This window comes from Pongo pygmaeus, chromosome 1 (genome assembly GCF_028885625.2).
Source record: "Pongo pygmaeus isolate AG05252 chromosome 1, NHGRI_mPonPyg2-v2.0_pri, whole genome shotgun sequence".
Taxonomy (NCBI): Eukaryota; Metazoa; Chordata; class Mammalia; order Primates; family Hominidae; genus Pongo; species Pongo pygmaeus.
Window position 1 is genome coordinate 96,061,307 of NC_072373.2, and position 19,911 is coordinate 96,081,217.

A 19,911-nucleotide genomic window follows, 5' to 3' on the forward strand; every position below is an offset into this window, starting at 1 on the left:
ATGGGCGGAATATTCACACAGTCACATAGTCAGTGGCAAATGCCCCGGTTGTTTCATCAGGGGCTTGAGAAGAAAGAGTGAAAGATCAAGGACAAAAAGGTCTGAGAGCCAGGGCATGGTGGTGCACACCTGTGGTCCAGCTTGGGAGGCTGAGGTAAGAGGATTGCTTGAGCCCAGGAATTCAAGGCTGCAGTGAGCTATGATTGCATCCCTGCACTCCAGTCTGGACAACAGAGTGGTCTTGAAGTGTACGATCTTTGTGTAACATGTTATGCCCACCAGAGAGCATCCATTACAAAGGAGGCATTCAACAGACAAGTAGACAGAATGACTCAGCCATTGTTATCAGCCACCCCAGCTCTGAACAATGGGTACAATGAATGGAGTAACTGGTCGTAGAGATGGAGGTGATGCATGGGCCCACCAGCATGAGCTCTGTGATGACTAATTTTAGGTGTCAACTTGACTGGATTGAGGGACGCCTCCATGGCTGGTGAAGCATTGTTTCTGGATATGTCTATGAGGGTGTTTCCAGGGGAGACTGACATATGAGTCAGTAGACTGAGCTTTAAAATCCCCTCTTCTCTCTCTCTCTCTCTCCCTCCAGCATATCCTATTGGTTCTGTCTCTCTGGAGAACCCTGACTAATACAAACTCCTACTCACCAAGGCTGAAATAGCTATGGCTGCTGCCAGTGTTCAATCTGCCATTAATAAATGCCAGGGCTAAGCCCCCATATGGCTCTATCCCACGAGAAGAACAAGCAGCCGTTCGGGGACAAGTTGATGACATTACACCCCACCACCTTTGACTGAAATTGACACGTATTCTGAGTATAGGCTTGCCTTTCCTGCCCATAGGTTCTGCCTATAACAAGTACCACTCTCCAAGGACTTACAGAGTGTTTGATCCATCAACATGAAGTCTGGCCGGGCACGATGGCTCACACCTGTAATCCCAGCACTTTGGGAGGCTGAGACAGTTGGATCACTTGAGGCTAAGAGTTTGAGATCAGCCTGGCCAATGTAGTGAAACCCCGTCCCTACTAAAAATACAAAAATTAGCAGGGCATGGTGGTGCGCACTTGTAATCCCAGTTACTTGGGAGGCTGAGGCAGGAGATTTGCTCGAACTTGAGAGGCAGAGGTTGCAGTGAGCCAAGATCATGCCAATGCACTCCAGCCGAGGCCACACAGTGAGACTCCAACAACAATAACAACAACAAAAAAAAACCCCATGATATCTGAATTACATTACTTTACTCTAAAAGATCAACATTACAGCAGTGGGGTTATGGCAGTGGGCATGTGACAAAAGGATCTACTGATCTTTCTTTTTTTTGAGATGGAGTCTCACTCTGTTGCCCAGGCTGGAGTGCAGTGGCACAATCTCAACTGACCTGCTACCTCCACCTCCCAGGTTCAAACAATTCTCCTGCCTCAGCCTCTCAAGTAGCTGGGATTACAGGCACCCGCCACCATGCCTGGCTAATTTTTGTATTTTTAGTAGAGACAGGGTTTCACAATGTTGGCGAGGCTAGTCTTGAACTCTTGACCTCAGGTGACCTGCCTGCCCCCAAAATGCTGGGATTACAGGCATAAGCCACTGTACCCAGCCAAGTTCTTTTTTTTTTTTTATTTTTTGAGACGGAGTCTCACTCTGTCACCCAGGCTGGAGTGCAATGGCGCAATCTCAGCTCACTGCAAGCTCCGCCTCCCGGGTTCAGGCCATTCTCCTGCCTCAGCCTCTCCGAGTAGCTGGGACTACAGGCGCCCGCCACCACGCCCGGCTAATTTTTTGTATTTTTAGTAGAGACAGGGTTTCACCGTGGTCTCGATCTCCTGACCTCGTGATCTGCCCGCCTCGGCCTCCCAAAGTGCTGGGATTACAAGCGTGAGCCACCGTGCCCGGCCTTATTTTTTCTTTTATTTACATGTAAAAATATGGAGTGCTTCACAAATTTGCATGCCATTCTTGTACAGGAGACTGGCTAATCTCTGAATTGTTCAAATTTTAGTATATGTGGTAGCCAATTGTCTTTAAACAAGTTGACCGTGATGTGTCTAGGTATTTGAGGTTTATTTAGATTCTTAGATGTGTAATGTTTTTCATCAAATTTGAAAAGTTGTTGGCTACTATTATTATTTTTTGTTTTTTGAGATGGAGTCTCACTCTGTTGCCAGGCTGGAGTTCAGTGGCAAAATCTCGGTTCACTGCAATCTCTGCCTCCCAGGTTCAAGCGATTCTCCTGCCTCTAAAGTTTTTGTTTTCTATTTCATTGATTTTTCAGTCTGGCATTTATCATGTTCTTTCTTTTATTTACTTTATGTTTGGTTTACTCTTATTTTTCCAGCTTCTTGAAGTGAAAGATTGGATTATTTATTTTATTTTATTTTGTTTTTTATTTTTTTGAGATAGAGTCTTGCTCTGTCACTCAGGCTGGAGTGCAGTGGTACAATGTCGGCCAGCTGCAACCTCCACCTCCCAGGTTCAAGCAATTCTCTGTCTCAGCCTCCCAAGTAGCTGGGATTACAGGCATGTGCCACCACACCCAGCTAGTTTTTGTATTTTTAGTAGAGACGGGGTTTCATCATGTTGGCCTGGCTGATCTCAAACCCCTGACCTCAGGTGATCCACCTGCCTTGGCCTCCCAAAGTGCTGGGATTACAGGCGTGAGCCACCATGCCCAGCCTAGATTATTGATTGTAGACCTTTCTTTCTTTCTACTAAAGGCATTTAAGCTACAAATCTTCTTCTAAGCATTGCTTTAGCTTTATTATCCCTTACCTCTTTTTTTTTTTTTTCTTTTTTTTGAGACAGAGTCTCAGTGTGTTGCCCAGGCTGGAGGATGGAGTGCAGTGGTGCCAATTTGGCTCACTGCAACCTCTGCCTCCCGGGTTCAAGTAATTCTCATACCTCAGGCTCCTGAGTAGCTGGGACTACAGGTATGCACCATCATGCCCAGCTAATTTTTTGTATTTTGTTATTTATTTATTTATTTAGAGATGGGAGTCTCGCTCTGTCGCCCAGGCTGGAGCGCAGTGGCAAGATCTTGGCTCACTGCAAGCTCCGCCTCCTGGGTTCACGCCATTCTCCTGCCTCAGCCTCCCAAGTAGCTGGGACTACAGGCGCCCACCACCACACCTGGCTAATTTTTTGTATTTTTAGTAGAAACGGTTTTTCACCATGTTAGCCAGGATGGTCTCGATCTCCTGACCTCGTGATCTGCCTGCCTTGGCCTCCCAAAGTGCTGGGATTACAGGCGTGAGCCACCGTGCCTAGCCTTGTTATTTATTTTGACATGGAGTCTTGCTCTGTCATCCAGGCTGGAGTGCAGTGGCATGATCTTGGCTCACTGCAACCTCCGCCTCCCAGCTTCAAGTGATTCTCCCACCTCAGCCTCCTGAGTAGCTGGCATTACAGGCACCCGCCACCACACCCAGCTGATTTTTTTGTAGTTTTAGTAGAGACGGGGTTTTGCCATGTTGGCCAGGCTGGTCTCAAACTCCTGACTTCAAGTGATCCACTCGCCTCGGCCTCCCAAATTTCTGGGATTACTGGTGTTAGCCACCACGCCCAGCTAATTTTTTTTTTTTTTTTGTATTTTTATTACAGTCAGGGTTTTGCCATGTTGGCCAGGCTGGAACTGGATAATTTTTAAAAATTTTTACGTAGTGGTGGTGCCTTGCCATGTTGTCCAGGCTAGTCTCAAACTCCTGGGCTCAAGTGATCCACCTGCCTTGGCTTCCCAAAGTGCCAAGATTACAGGCATGAGCCACCACACATGGCCGTAATTTTCTTTCAGCTCTTAAAATACCTCATTCCATTGCCTCCTGGTCTCCCTTGTTTCTGATGAGAAGTCTGCCGTTAATTGTGTACTTCTTCCCCCATATTTGATGAGTCTTTTTTTCTTGCTGCTTTAAAGATCTTTTTTGTCTTTTTATTGTAATCACTTATTTTTAAATTCATTCTTCCATGCTCAGACTTTTTTATATTCATCTGTGTATTTAACACAGTAGTATTACTCTATATATATAGTACATTTGCTTTTATTTTTTCTTTTATTTACGTGTAAAAATATGGAATGCTTCACAAATTTGCATGCCATTCTTGTACAGGAGACTGGCTAATCTCTGAATTGTTCAAATTTTAGTATATGTGGTAGCCAATTGTCTTTAAACAAGTTGACCGTGATGTGTCTAGGTATTTGAGGTTTATTTAGATTCTTAGATGTGTAATGTTTTTCATCAAATTTGAAAAGTTGTTGGCTACTATTATTATTTTTTGTTTTTTGAGATGGAGTCTCACTCTGTCGCCAGGCTCGAGTTCAGTGGCAAAATCTCGGTTCACTGCAATCTCTGCCTCCCAGGTTCAAGCGATTCTCCTGCCTCAGCCTCCTGAGTAGCTGGGACTACGGGCACGCACCACTACACCCGGCTAATTTTTGTATTTTTAGTAGAGATGGGGTTTCACCGTGTTGGCCAGGATGGTCTCAATCTCTTGACCTCGTGATCTGCCTGCCTCGGCCTCCCAAAGTACTGGGATTACAGGCATGAGCCACGCACCTGGCCTTTGGCTATTATTTTTTCAACTACTTTTTTCTGACCCTTTGTCTCCTCTCCTTTGGACATGTATTACATGTATATATCGGCATGCTTGATGTACCACTGGCCTCTAAGGCTTTTTGTTTTCGGTGCTTTTTTGTTTTTGTTTTTTGTTTTTTTTGTTTCTTTTTTTGAGACAGTCTTGCTTTGTTACCCAGGCTGGAGTGCAGTGACATGAACATGGTCACTGCAGCCTTGACCGCCCAGGCTCAAGCGATTCTTCTGCCTCAGCCTCCCAAGTAGTTGGGACTACAGGGGCACACCACCATATCCAGCTTACTTTTGTATGTTTTGTAGAGATAGGGTTTCATCATGTTACCCAGGCTGGTCTTGAACTCCTGGGCTCAAGCAATCCATCTGCCTCAGCCTCCCAAAGTGCTAGGATTACAGGTGTGAGCCACTGTACCCAGCTGTTCACTTTCCTGCAATCATTTTTGTCTCTATCATTCAGATTAGATTATTATTATTGATCTATCTTCAAGTTTATTAAATTTTTCCTCTGCTGTCTTAAATCTGCTATTGGGTTCATTTAGTAAAATTTTCATTTCAGTTATTATACTTTATAATTCTAGGATTTCTGTTTGATTCTTTTTTTATAGCTTCTATTTCTCTATTGAGATTCCATATTTATTGAGTCATTGTTAAACATTTTTATTTAATTCCTTGAACATATTTATAATATGTGCTTTAAAGTCTTTGTCTGCCAAATTCAACTTCTGGGACTACTCAGAGTCAGTTTTTATTTTTATTTTATTTTTTTTTTTTTTTGAGACGGAGTCTCGCTCTATCACCCAGGCTGGAGTGCAGTGGTGCCATCTCGGCTCACTGTAAGCCCTGCTTCCCGGGTTCACACCATTCTCCTGCCTCAGCCTCCCAAGTAGCTGGGACTACAGGCACCCGCCACAACGCCCGGCTAATTTTTTTGTATTTTTAGTAGAGACAGGGTTTCAACATGTTAGCCAGGATGGTCTTGATCTCCTGAGCTCGTGATCTGCCGGCCTCAGCCTCCCAAAGTGCTGGGATTACAGGCGTGAGCTACTGCGCCTGGACTCAGTTTTTATTTTGTTTTTTATTGTTTTTTTTTTTTTTTGGAGACAGAGTGTTGCTCTGTCACCCAGGCTGGAGTACAGTGGAATGATCTCAGCTCACTGCAACCTCTGCCTCCCAGGTTCAAGCAGTTCTCCTGCCTCAGCCTCCCCAGTAGCTAGGATTATAGGCGCCCACCACCATGCCCGGCTAATTTTTGTATTTTTAGTAGTGACAGGGTTTCATCATGTTGGCCAGGCTGGTCTCAAACACCTGACCTCAGGTGATCCACCCACCTCGGCCTCTCAAAGTGCTGGGATTACAGGCGTGAGCCACTGCGCCTGCTAGTTTTCATTGACTTTTAAAATCAGGATATGAGTTACTGTTTTTTAGGTTTCTTTGAATGTGTCATAATTTTTTCTTGAAAACTGATCATTTTATCCTCCTCTTCCTCCTCTAAAAAACTGGTCATTTTAGATAATAGACTGTAATAACTCTGGATTCTGTTGTATTTTTCTGAATGGTGGTGATGCTGGTGATGCTGATGGGGTGTGTGTGTGTGTGTGTGTGTAGTTTGGAATTCAACTATAGAGTCTGGATTCTATTATATTTTTCTGAATGGTGGTGATGCTGGTGATGCTGATGTGTGTGTGTGTGTCATTTGTCTGGAGTTAAACTGTAGAGTCTATCATTCCACAGTGTGCAGCTGCTACTGTGTCTGCTCAGTTTTTTATTCTTGTTTTTGTTTGTTTGTTTGTTTTGTTTTGTTTTGTTTTTTGAGATGGAGTTTTGCTCTTGTTGCCCAGGCTGGAGTGCAATGGCATGATCTTTGCTCACTGCAACCTCCGCCTCCTGGGGTCAAGTGATTCTCCTGCCTCAGCCTCCTGAGTAGTGAGTAGCTGGGATTACAGGCATGCGCTACCATGCCCGGCTAATTCTGTATTTTTAGTAGAGACGGGGTTTCTCCGTGTTGGTCAGGCTGGTCTTCAACTCCCGACCTCAGGTGATCTTCCCACCTCGGCCTCCGAAAGTGCTGGGATTACAGGCATGAGCCACCATGCCCGGCCATTTATTCTTGTTTTTAAAATTTTCCCACAGGGGTCAGGCATGGTGGCTCACCTTTAATCCCAGCACTTTTGGGAGGCCAAAGTGGCTTGAGCTCAGGAGTTTGAAACCAGCCTGGACAACATACCAAGACCCGATCTCTACTAAAAATACAAAAACTTAGCAGGTAGTGGTGGCATGTACCTGTGGTCCCAGCTACTCATGAGCTGAAGTAGGAAGATTTCTTGCGACCAGGAGGCAGAGGTTGCAGTGAACTGAGATCATGCCACTATACTTCAGCCTGGGTGACAGAGTGAGACCTTATCTCAAATAATAATAATAATAAATTTTTCCAGCCAGGTGCAGCGGCTCATGCCTATAATCCCAGCACTTTGGGAGGCTGAGGTGGATGGATCACCTGAGGTCAGGAGTTTGAGGCCATCCTGGCTAACATGGCGATACCCCATCTCTACTAAGAATACAAAATTTAGCCGGGCATGGTGGCACCCAGCTATACTCTCAGCTACTCGGGAAGCTGAGGTAGGAGAATCGCTTGAACCTGGGAAGTGGAGGTTGCAGTGAGCCAAGATAGAGCCATTGCACTCCAGCCTGGGCGACAGAGTTAGACTCTGTCTCAAAAAAAAAAAAAAAAAAAAAGTTCCCTCAGGTATTAGAACAGGAATTAAAAGAAATTAAAGACTGTAGGCTGGGCGCAGTGGCTCACGCCTGTAATCTCAGCACTTTGGGAGGCTGAGGTGGGTGGATCACAAGGTCAGGAGTTCGAGACCAGCCTGGCTAACACGGTGAAACTCCATCTCTACTAAAAATACAAAAAAATTAGCCAGGCATGGTGGCGGGCACCTGTAGTCCCAGCTACTTGGGAGGCTGAGGCAGGAGAACGGCATGAACCCGGGAAGCAGAGCTTGCAGTGAGCCAAGATGGCACCACTGCACTCCAGCCTGGGCAACAGACTGAGACTCCGTCTCAAAAAAAAAAAAAAAAAAAAAAAAAAAAAAGAAAAAAAATTAAAGACTGTGTAAGCAAAACTCAGTTGTATGTAAGAAAACCCAATTCCCCTTGAGGAAGAGAAAGAGCTGGAGTCCTTTAAAATTAACTGCCTGTTTTTCTCTCTGTGGCTAGTGAGCCTTATCTCTTCATTTACCAGGCATTGTGAAGACTCTGTTTCTCTAGCTGTGCAGCTGCAAGGTCACTAGACAGATAATCTCAAGTCATAAAACATGTTGTTCCTTGAAAAGTAAGAAATAATGTAATGCATGTCTTAATTGAATAACTGTCTTTGTCTCTCGCTTCTATAATACGCTTCCCCCTGCACAGATCTCCCCCCGCCCCACAAAATGCTTAAAAGGTAGCTTGACTCTTTGCTCCGGGCTCAGTCCTTTGGATGTTAATCCAAATGGGTCAGTGAACCTAAATAATTAAATAATTCCTCCTCAATCCCTCGGTCTCTGATTCCTTAATTATCCCGCAGCAGTATCACCCCTATGATTACATAGCACAGTGTTCAGCCAATGATTAGAATAAGCATTGTGTTCCAATACCTCAAGCCCATATAGCATCCACTTCTGCCAGTATATCTGTTTGAAGGATGAGAAGTGTATTAAAATGTGCAGCAGTGTTCAAGTCTTCCCTGTCTTTTATTTTTCAGGGAGCTCTCTGAGCTATCCTCCACGCATATGATAGTTTCCCAGTGAGCCAGGGATGTGGGAGAGCTTATCTCAGCCCTTTTGTAGTTCCCTATTTTCCAGCTAAATTTCTGGCTTTTCCACCATTGAACACAACTAGGAGTGCTACTTTGAGCTAGCACAGCTAGAGGGTTTTTTGCCTGTTTATTTCCTACCAACTTCATATCATTCAGCTGAGAATATTGCAGGCTTTTGTCCGCCTCCACCTAACTAACTCCTGCAATTTCAGTCTACCCACTGTGATAGCAAATACTGCTGGTTTTCACAGCCAGTTCCACACTGGTAAAACTGCAGTTCCCAGCCACCAAGGAAGTTGGATGGGAGCAGCCTCAGGCAAGAAGGCTGCAAACTCACATTGCTTTTGCTTGAAGCTGTAGCAGTTTTTCAAGAATAAAAGCTCCTTAATTTGTTTTCTGCCTTGCTCAGTTTCCAGAGACTTGAAATCATTGTTTGGGGCAATTTTATTTAATTTCATAGGTTTTTTTTTGTGAAGATTCACAGACCCCTTTACACTGCTATAGCCAGAAGTTCCTTGGTGTAGTTTTTATTTATTTATTTATTTTAATGTATCTTATTTATTTTTATTTTTATTTTTTTTGAGACGGAGTCTCGCTGTGTTGCCCAGGCTGGAGTGCAATGGTGTGATCTTGGCTCACCACAACCTCTTCCTTCAAGGTTCAAGCGATTCTCCTGCCTCAGCCTCCCAAGTGGCTAGGATTACAGGCGCCTGCCACCATGCCCAGGTAATTTTGTATTTTTAGTAGAGATGGGGTTTCACCATGTTGGCCCGGCTGGTCTCAAACTCCGGACCTCAGGTGATCTGCTGCCTCGGCCTCCCAAAGTGCTGGGATTACAGGCATGAGCCACTGCGCACGGTCCTTGGTGTAGTTTTAAATTAACATGAGTGTTACTGTGCCAACAATATGGTTTTGTTTTTTCACTCATTACTATTTTTAAGATCTCTCCATGTTGTCTTTTGAATATTTTGTGTATCTGCTGAGTAGCATTCTATACTATGCAACTCCCATATTTAACCTTTCTTTTTCTTTCTTTCTTTTTTTTTTTGAGATGGAGTCTCGCTCTGTTGCCCAGGCTGGAGTGCAATGGTGCGATCTCAGCTCACTGCAACCTCCATCTCCCAGGTTCTAGCGATTCTCCTGCCTCAGCCTCCCAAGCAGCTGGGACTACAGGCGCCTGCCACCATGCCCAGCTAATTTTTGTATTTTTAGTAGGGACAGGGTTTCACCGTGTTGGCCAGGCTGGTCTCGAACTCCAGACCTCAGGTGATCTGCTCTCCTTAGCCTCCCAAAGTGCTGGGATTACAGACGTGAGCCACGGCACCGGGCCTATATTTAACCTTTCTACTTTGCTAATGAAAGTCACCTAAAACTGAGTTCTAACACTGAGCTTCCACAAATAATGCTGTGATAAATATTCTTGCATGTGACCCCTTATGAATCGAAACACAAGTTTCTCTGTAACATATATGAAGGAGTTGAGGACTAAACTCTGATTTTTTTTATCTTGTCCAAATTCCTATCTAAGGGATCTGGGGAGTCATGCCCTACAAATCACAAATTCTCATCAGATAGGTTTTATTTAACCCTATATATCATGATTTCCTTTCCAACCTGACTCTGGTATAACATTACGAGACAAAGAAGAAAATCAAAATATTTTACCCCAAAACATGTTTCTTTTGTCATATTTTAAAATGCCCCTGCAAAGCTGTTCTTTGTGGGGAAAATCTACATCCATAAAGAATTTCTATTAACATAGCCAGGGCTGGGCACGGTGGCTCACGCTTGTAATCCCAGCACTTCGGGAGGCCGAGGCAGGAAAATCACTTGAACCCAAGAGTTGGAGGCTGCAGTGAGTGGAGATCATGCCATTGCACTCCAGCTTGGGAGACAGAGTGAGGCTCCATCTCAAAAAATAAAAAATTTATTTTATATATATATATATATATGTATACATCTTTTTCTTCCAGACACTCCCAATCCTAAAGAGACTAACTAAGATCTGAATAGGAAACACTTGTCACCTATTGTCTCCAAGGCAGCCATTATGAGACTTCAAAAGAACTTTGGTCTCCACAATCTTTATCTTAACCTGAACATTCCCTTTCTATCTATCCCAGGTTTTTAGACAAACTTAACCAATTGTCAACCAGAAAACATTTAAATTCACCTATAGCCTCGAAGCCCCCACTTTGAGTTGTTCCATCTTTCTAGACCAAACCAATGTATGTCTTAAGTGTATTTGATTGGCGTGTCATTCCTCTCTAAAGTGTGTAAAACCAAGCTGCACTCCCACCACCCTGCACACAGGTTCTCAGGACTTCCTGAGGGTTGTGTCACAGGCCATGGTCAGTCATCTTAGAGTTAGAATAAATCTCCTCAAATATTTTACAGAGTTCCACTCTTTTGGTCGACAGAGTAGAATTGCTGGGTCATAGAGTATGTGCTTATTTAATTTCACAAAGCGCTGCCAGATTCTTTACTACAAAAATGGAAACGGCTGCATGTCTCACACTCCAGGAGTACAGCAGGGATTTGTTTCCTCACATCTTGGATCTTGCTAATATTTGGTATTACCAGACTAATTTTTGCCTACCTGATGGGTGTAAAGTGGTATCTTATTATTATTTTAATGTGCATTTTTCTGATTGTGTTCAAGGTAGAGGATTAATTTATACTGTTGGTATTCAGATTTCCCCTTCTGTGATTGCTTACCATGTTTTTTTTTTCCTTTTTTTTTTCCTTCCCAGGAATGGCATCTGGGTTCAGCAAACTCAGAAGAATGAAAGTCAGAAGCTACTCATCAGTGAGTGCTTAATCATGTTTTTTACCTATTTTCTTGCTTTTAGTTTATTGCCTTATTGATTTGAGGAGTGGGTTGTGTGGTCTAGATATTAACCAATTGCTTGCTTTAAATTTTGCAAATTCCCCCCTAGGTCTATTCACTATTACCTTTGATTATAGTTTCCATTATTGAGCAGGATTATTTAATTTTATATTATATATACAGGGTTTCATCACCCAGGCTGGAGTGCAATGGCACGTTCTTGGCTCACTGCAACCTCCACCTCCCTGGCTCAAGTGATCCTCCTGCCTCAGCCTCCCAAGTAGCTGGGACCACAGGCACGTGCCACCATGCCCAGCTAATTTTTTGTATTTTTGGTAGAGATGGGGTTTCACCATGTTGCCCAGGCTGGTCTCAAACTCCTGAGCTTAAGCAATCTGCCCACCTCAGCCTCCCAAAATGCTGAGATTACAGATGTAAGCCACCACACTCAGCCCTTAATTTTTTTGTTTTTTTTTGAGTCAAGAGTTCCGCTCTTGTTTTCCAGGCTAGAGTGCAATGGCGCGATCTCGGTTCACCACAACCTCCACCTCCCAGGTTCAAGCGATTCTCTTGCCTCAGCCTCCCGAGTAGCTGGGATTACAGGCATGTGCCACCATGCCTGGTTAATTTTGTATTTTTAGTAGAGACGGGGTTTCTGCATGTTGGTCAGGCTGGTCTCGAACTCCTGACCTCAGGTCATCTTCCTGTCTAGGCCTCCCAAAGGGCTGGGATTACAGGTGTGAGCCACCGCACCTGGCCCCTTAATTTTGATATAAAAAATTAACCCATTGTCTGACTTATGGTTTGTATTTTGGGGTCTTATTTAAGAAGCCCTCCTTTGCCTCAAAGTCAGAAAGAACACAGGTTCTTCTATTACCACTATAGATTTGAGGGAGGAAAATAGGGTCTGGAGGCAGGGAACATAAGGCCAATTCACACTTCAGCTATGACAAGAAATAACCTCTCCATAAGGCCTAGGCCAAGTAAATGACTTTGTAACTTTACTTCATCCTCTCCATTTACATAGGGTGTACACCACATAACCAATGGAATCCTCTAGAATGGTATTTAAGCTCCCAAATATTCTGTAACAGGGCCTTTGAGCCCCTATGTTCGGGCCTGCTCCCACACTGTGGAGTGTACTTTCATTTTCAATAAGCCCCTATATTCCTTCCTTGCTTTGTTTGTGCATTTAGTCCAATTCTTCGTTCAAGACGCCAAGAACCTGGACACCCTCCACCATTAACAGTTTCACCTATAACTTTTGTATTTCCAATCCATCTGAACTGGCATGCAGGTACTTTTCTTTTCTTCCAGTTTTTCCAAAATCATCTCTTAAAACAATCCATCCAGGCTGGGCACGGTGGCTCACGCCTGTAATCTCAGCACTTTGGGAGGCCGAGATGGGTGGATCACAAGGGCAGGAGTTTGAGACTAGCCTGGCCAACATGGTGAAACTTCATCTCTACTAAAAATACCAAAAAAAAAAAAAAAAAAAAAATTAACCGGGCATGGTGGTGCACACCTGCAATCCCAGCTACTTGAGAGGCTGAGGCAGGAGAATTGCTTGAATTCGGGAGGCAGAGGTTGCAGTGAGCCAAGATCACGCCACTGCACTCCAGCCTGGGTGACAGAGCAAGACTCTGTCTCGAAAAGAAAAAAAAACAATCCATTCTTCCTCCACTGGTCTGTTGTATCAACCCTGTCAAATGTCAAGACTGCTATAAATGTATTTTCTTTACATTAACTCACTTTTTTTGCATTACATTTATAAATTTAAAATTTTAATTTATTGCTAATACATGGATTTTTTTTTTTTTTTTTTGAGATGGAGTCTCGCTCTCTCACCCAGGCTGTAGTACAATGGCACATCTCTGCTCACTGCAACCTCCGCCTCCCAGGTTCAACAGTTCCCCAGCCTCAGCCTCCCAAGTAGCTGGGACTACAGGCTTGCGCCACTGTGCCTGGCTGATTTTTGTATTTTTAGTAGAGACAGGGTTTCACCATGTTGGCCAAGCTGGTCTCAAACTCCTGACCTCAGGTGATCCACCTGCCATGGCCTCCCAAAGTGCTGGGATTACAGGTGTGAGCCACTGTGCCCGGCTACATGGATATATCAAGAGTGAAATAATTAAACATTTTTCTTTTCTGTTTCTTTCTTTCTTTCTTTCTTTTTTTGGGACAGGATCTTGCTCTGTCATCCAGGCTGCAGTACAGTGGTCTAATAATAGCAGCCTCAGTCTCCTGGGATCAAGTGATCCTCTTGCTTCAGCCTCCCCAGTAGCTGGAACTACAGGCATATGCCACCACGCCCAGCTAATATTTTTTGTTTAGACAGGGCTCTAAAAGGGCTGGGATTATAAGCATGAGCCACTGTACCAGGACAAAGTCAAATAATTCTACAACACGTGAAAAATAGCAGCTTCCTGACTTCAGTGTCAATATGGTCCATCCTTTTCCAATCCCCAGAGGCAACCATTACGAACCTTTTTTTTTTTTTTTTTTGAGACAGAGTCTCCTTCGGTGGCCTGGGCTGAAGTGCAGTGGTGTGATCTCGGCTCACTGCAACCTCCATTTCCTGGGTTCAATTGATTCTCGTGCCTCAGCCTCCTGAATAACTGGAACTCCAGGTGTGCACCACCACACCCGGCTAATTTTTGTATTTTTAGTAGAGATGGGGTTTCTTCATGTTGGCTAGACTGATCTTGAACGCCTGGCCTCAGGTGATCCATCTGCCTTGGCCTCCCAAAGTGCTGGGATTACAGGTGTGAGCCACTAGGCCCAGCCAACCATTACCAACTTTTAAAATGTTTTCTTTAATATTTACCATTGTATACCTAAATATGCTTACAGTGATACTTATTTTTTGTTTTAGAAACTAACTATTGGCCAGGCACGGTGGCTTACGCCTGTAATCCCAGAACTTTGGGAGGCTGAGGCGGGCGGATCACGATGTCAGGAGATCTAGACCATCCTGGCTAACATGGTGAAACCCCGTCTCTACTAAAAATACAAAAAATTAGCTGGGCGTGGTGGCGGGTGCCTGTAGTCCCAGCTACCCGGGAGGCTGAGGCAGGAGAATGGCGTGAACCTGGGAGGCAGAGCTTGTAGTGAGCCAAGATCGTGCCACTGCACTCCAGCCTGGGGGACAGAGCATGAGGCTCCGTCTCAAAAAAAAAGAAAAAAAAGAAACTAATTATTGTGTTTACAGTATGGAAGACAAGAATTTAGTTACATATTGCACTGCCCACAACAAATATATGCATTTGTTCCTCCATCTTCCCAGTGTAGACATGTACTTTTTATTTTTATTTTATTTTATTTTATTTATTTATTTTTTTTGAGATGGAGTCTCACTGTGTCGCCCAGGCTGGAGTGCAGTGTTGCAATCTCGGCTCACTACAACCTCCAACTCCCGGGTTCAAGTGATTCTCCTGCCTCAACCTCCCGAGTAGCTGGGATTACAGGCACGTGCCACCAAGCCTGGCTAATTTTTTTGTAGAGATGGGTTTTCTTTTTTTTTTTTTGAGATGGAGTCTTGCTCTGTCGCCCAGGCTGGAGTGCAGTGGCGCGATCTCGGCTCACTGCAAGCTCCGCCTCCCAGGTTCACGCCATTCTCCTGCCTCAGCCTCCCGAGTAGCTGGGACTACAGGCGCCTGCCACCACACCTGGCTAATTTTTTGTATTTTTAGTAGAGATGGGGTTTCACCGTGTTACCCAGGATGGTCTAGATCTCCTGACCTCGTGATCCGCCTGCCTCGGCCTCCCAAAGTGCTGGGATTACAGGTGTGAGCCACCGCGCCCGGCCGAGATGGGGTTTCACTTTGTTGGCCAGGCTGGTTTCAAACTCCTGACCTCAGATGATCCTCCTGCCTTGGCCTCCCAAAGTGTTGGAATTACAGGCATGAGCCACCGTGCCCGACCAACTACATTGTTATTAACTGTAGTCACCATGATGTACAATAGATCTCTTGAACTTATTCTCCTGTCCAACTGAAATTTGGTATCCATTGACCAATGTCTCCCCAACATTCACCACCCCCTAGTCTCTGGTAGCCACCATTCTACTCTCTACATGCATGAGGTTTTTTTAAGATTCCATATATAAGTGAGATCATGTGGTGTTTGTCTTTCTGTGCCTGGCTTACTTCACTTAACGTAATGTGCTCTAGGTTCATCGATGTTGTAAATGACAGGATCTCATTCTTTGTTTTCTGTTTTCCCTGTAAAGAACGTCTTTGTTTTAGAGACGACGTCTCGCTATGTTGCCCAGGCTGACCTTGAACTCCCTGGCTCAAGCAATCTTCCTGCCTCAGCCTCCTGAGTAGCTGAGACAACATGAGCATGCCACCGAGCCAGGCTTCATTCCTTTGTAAGGCTGAATAGTACTGCATTGTGTATATATGCCACATTTTCTTTATCCATTAATCCACTGAAGGAGACTTGGGTTGATTCCTACTCTTGGCTATTGTGAACAGTACTGCAATGAACATGGCAGTGCAGGTATCTCTTCAACATACTGATTTCAGTTGCCTTGAATATATACCTAGTAGTTGGATTGCTGGATCTCCATTGTCTTATACTTCGTGTTGCTGATAAAGTTTGAGAACATCATGATTCTTGATCCTTTAGGTTTTTTTGTTATCCACTGACACAGCCCTCAGGAGATCCTGAGAACATGTGCCCCATTTTTTTTTCTCTCTCCCTCTAGAGTCTTTTAAACTCTGTTGTCTCCAGTGTTCTAAAATTTCATATGGCATGTCTTAGAGTGGGTTTATTTTCACCCTTGGTGTCTGGCATGTGGCAAGTCCTTTCAGGTTAGAAAGTAATATCCTTCAGGCCGGGCGCAGTGGCTCATTCCTGTAATTCCAGCACTTCGGGAGGTCGAGGTGGGAGGATCACTTGAGCCCAGGAGTTGGAGACCAGCCAGGGCAACATGGCAAGACCACAGTCTCTACCAAAAACAAAACAAAACAAAACAAAAAAACAAAAAACAAAAATTAGTCGGGGGTGGTGGTGCATACCTATGGTCCCAGCAACTCAGGCTGAGGCAGGAGGATTGCTTGAGCCCAGGAATTCGAGGCTGCAATGAGCTATGATTGTGCCACTGCACTCCAATCTGGGTGACAGAGTGAGATTCTGTCTCAAAAAAAATTAAGTAATATTCTTCAATTTTGGAATATTTTCATGACTTATTTCATTGATAATTTATGCCGTTCTAGTTTTATTTTTCTTTCTTTTCTTTTTTTTTTTGAGATGGAGTCTCGCTCTGTCTCCCAGGCTGGAGTGCAGTGGCGTGATCTTGGCTTACTGCAAACTCCGCCTCCCGGGTTCACGCCATTCTCCTGCCTCAGCCTCCCAAGTAGTTGGGACTACAGGCACTCGCCACCACGCCCGGCTAATTTTTTGTATATTTAGTAGAGATGGGGTTTCGCCGTGTTATCCAGGATGGTCTCGATCTCCTGACCTCGTGAACCGCCCACCTCGGCCTCCCAAAGTGCTGGGATTACAGGCGTGAGCCACTGAGCCCAGCCTTTTTTCTCTTATTTTTTGATCAGTTATTTTGTTTACTTTTTGGAGAGTTCAACTTTGGAGAGTTGAACTCTATCACATTTGTGGGTTTTTTTTCTGTTTTTAGAGACAGAGTCTCACTCTGTCACCCAGGCTGGAGTGCAGTGGCACAATCATAGCTCATTGCAGTTTTGAACTCCTGGACTCAAGCGATCCTCCCACCTCAGCCTTCGCAGTAGCAGGGACTACAGTGTGCACCACCCTGCCTGGCTAATCTTTAATTTTTTGTAGAGACGGGTCTCACTATGTTGCCCAGACTGTCTCCAGCTCCTGGGCTAAAGCCATTCTCTCCCTTCAGCCTTCCAAACTGTTGGGATTACAGGCGTGAGCCACTGCGCCCGGCCAAGTACGTAAATCTTTATACTGCTTAGAAATATGAAGCAATAGGCCAGGTGCAGTGGCTCATGCCTGTAATCCCAGCACTTTGGGAGGCCGAGGTGAGTGTATTACTTGAGGTCAGGATTACTTCAAGACCAGCCTGGCCAACATGGTGAAACCCCGTCTCTACTAAAAATACAAAAATTAGCCGGGCGTGGTGGCATGCACCTGTAATCCCAGCTACTTGGGAAGCTGAGGCAGGAGAATGACTTGAACTCGGGAGGTGGAGGTTGCAGTGAGCCAAGATCGTGCTATTACACTCCAGCTTGGGCAACAGAGTGAGACTGTCTCAAAAAAAAAAAAAAATTGCCGGGTGCGGTGGCTTGAGCCTGTAGTCCCAGCTACTCGGGAGGCTCAGGCAGGAGAATCGCCTGAGCCTCCACCTAGAGGTGGAGGTTGCAGTGAGATGAGATTGTACCACTGCACTCCAGCCTGGGAAACAGAGCAAGACTCCATCTAAAAAAAAAAATTGTGTAAAGTTTTTAATCTCTCTGCATAGTCTCTGTTTCTTTCAAGTTGTTTCGTTTGTCTCTACCACTCATGTTAAATGCTTTCTTCATATATCTGGTGATTTTTAGCTCCATTTATATTTGTGATGGAACTCTAAAAAGCTGATTAGAAAAACCAATTGTATTTTTATACACTAGATGGGTTAAAAAATAATAAAAAGGCAGGAAGACTGGTTTTACTAAATAAAACTATAGTGTTTTAAGGTATGATATGGGCACAAATATAGACAAATAGATTAATAGAATAGAAAGACCCAGCACAGTTGCAGTTGTGTGTGTGCATCTGTGTGTGTTGTTGTTGCTATTGTTTTGGGGCTTTTTTTGTTTTATTTATTTATTTATTTATTTATTTTTACCTGGGATTACAGGTGCCCACCACCACGCCTGGCTAATTTTGTATTTTTAGTAGAGACGGGGGTTCACCGTGCTGGCCAGGCTGGTTTTGAACTCCTGACCTCAGGTAATCCACCTGCCTCAGCCTCCCAAAGTGCTGAGATTACAGGCGTGACCCACCGTGCCCGGCCTATTTATTTATTTATTTATTTATTTATTTTTGAGGCAGAGTCTCACTCTCTCGCCCAGGCTGGAGTGCAGTGGCATGATCTCTGCTTACTGCAACCTCTGCCTCCTGGGTTCAGGCGATTCTCCTGCCTCAGCCTCCTGAGTAGCTGGGATTACAGGTGTGCACCACCACACCCGGCTAATTTTTGTATTTTTAGTAGAGACGAGGTTTCGCCATGTTGGTCAGGCTGGTCTCGAACTCCTAACCTCGTGATCCACCTGCCTTAGCCTCCGAAAGTGCTGGGATTACAGGCATGAGCCACCGTGCCCAGCCTATTTATTTTTTGAGATAGGGTCTTGCTCTGACACCCTGGAGTGCAGTGGCATGATCATGGCTCACTGCAGCCTCAAACTCCTGGGCTCAAGTGATTCTCCTGTCCTAACCTCCCCAGTGGCTGGGATTACAGGCACATGCCACCGTGCCCCACTAATTTTTAAATTTTTATTTTGTACAGATGAGGGGGTCTCACTTTGTTGCCCAGGCTGGTCTTGAACTCCCGTGCTCAAGCAATCCTCCCACCTATCCCTCCCAAAGTGCTGGAATTACCAGCGGGAGACACAGTGCCCAACCTTGGTTTTTAAAAACAAATATTTATATATTTGTGCGTATCTTTTCCAAATTGGACCCAATTAATACCATATACAAACAAAAATTCCAAGTAGGTCTAAAAACCTAAACGTAAAACACAAACCTATAAAGATAAATTAGGCTACAATAAATCAACTTCTGTTCACCAAAAGATATAATAGAGAATTAAAAGACAGAGTTTCATTACTATCATCTCCTGTCCTTTGTTCTTGTGATATACCTCTTTAGAGAAATCCCTTTGTCATAATTTAGTGGGATTTCCAGAGGAAACAGAAGTAAATAAATATGTAAGATTTGCCACTCTCTTTTTTTTTTTTTTGAGACAGAATTTCACTCTTGTTGCCCAGGCTGAAGTGCAGTGGCACAATCTCTGCTCACTGCAACCTCCACCTCCTGGGTTCAGGAGGGTCTCCTGCCTTAGCCTCCCGAGTAGCTGGGATTACAGGTGCCCGCCCCCACACCCAGCTAATTTTTTGTATTTTTAGTAGAGACGGGATTTCACTGTATTGGCCAGGCTGGCCTCGAACTCCTCACCTCAGGCGATCCACCTGCCTCAGCCTCCCAAAGTGCTGGGATTACAGGCGTAAGCCACCACGCCCGACCACCACTCTTTTTTTTTTTTAATATTTATTTTTTATTTTATATTTTGAGACGGAGTCTTGCTCTGTTACCCAGGCTGGAGTGTATGGTGCAATCTCGGCTCACTGTAACCTCTGCCTCCTGGGTTCAAGCGATTCTCATGCCACAGCCTCCCGAGTAGCTGAGATTACAGGCCCGTACTACCATGCCTGGCTAATTTTTGTATTTTTAGCAGAGACAGCAAGTTATCCGCCCATCTTGGCCTCCCAAAGTACTGGGATTACAGGTGCGAGCCACCACTCTTGGCCTTTTTTTTTGAGAGAGTCTCACTTTGTTGCCCAGGCTGGAGTGCAGCAGCATGGTCATGGCTCAGTGCATCTGTGACCTCATGGGCTCGACATCGTCCCACCTCAGACTCCTGAGTAGCTGGGACTACAGGCATGCACCACCATGCCCAGCTAATTTTAAAATTTTTTTGTAGAGACAGGGTTTCCCTATGTT

The 19,911-nt window shown here is 44.6% G+C and overlaps 3 non-coding genes across 3 annotated transcripts; all 3 read right to left on the reverse strand.

The window, feature by feature from the left end:
* Positions 1-1,936: 1,936 nt before the first annotated feature.
* On the reverse strand, positions 1,937-2,044 carry LOC129023429 (U6 spliceosomal RNA). The gene has a single exon (XR_008496803.1). It is a non-coding gene; the product is annotated as a U6 spliceosomal RNA (small nuclear RNA).
* A 2,028-nt stretch (positions 2,045-4,072) lies between these two features.
* Positions 4,073-4,180, reverse strand: LOC129023425 (U6 spliceosomal RNA). Its single transcript, XR_008496801.1, has one exon. It is a non-coding gene; the product is annotated as a U6 spliceosomal RNA (small nuclear RNA).
* Positions 4,181-11,137: 6,957 nt separating this feature from the next.
* On the reverse strand, positions 11,138-11,208 carry LOC129023724 (small nucleolar RNA SNORD59). The gene has a single exon (XR_008496881.1). It is a non-coding gene; the product is annotated as a small nucleolar RNA SNORD59 (small nucleolar RNA).
* Between the last annotated feature and the right edge of the window lie 8,703 nt (positions 11,209-19,911).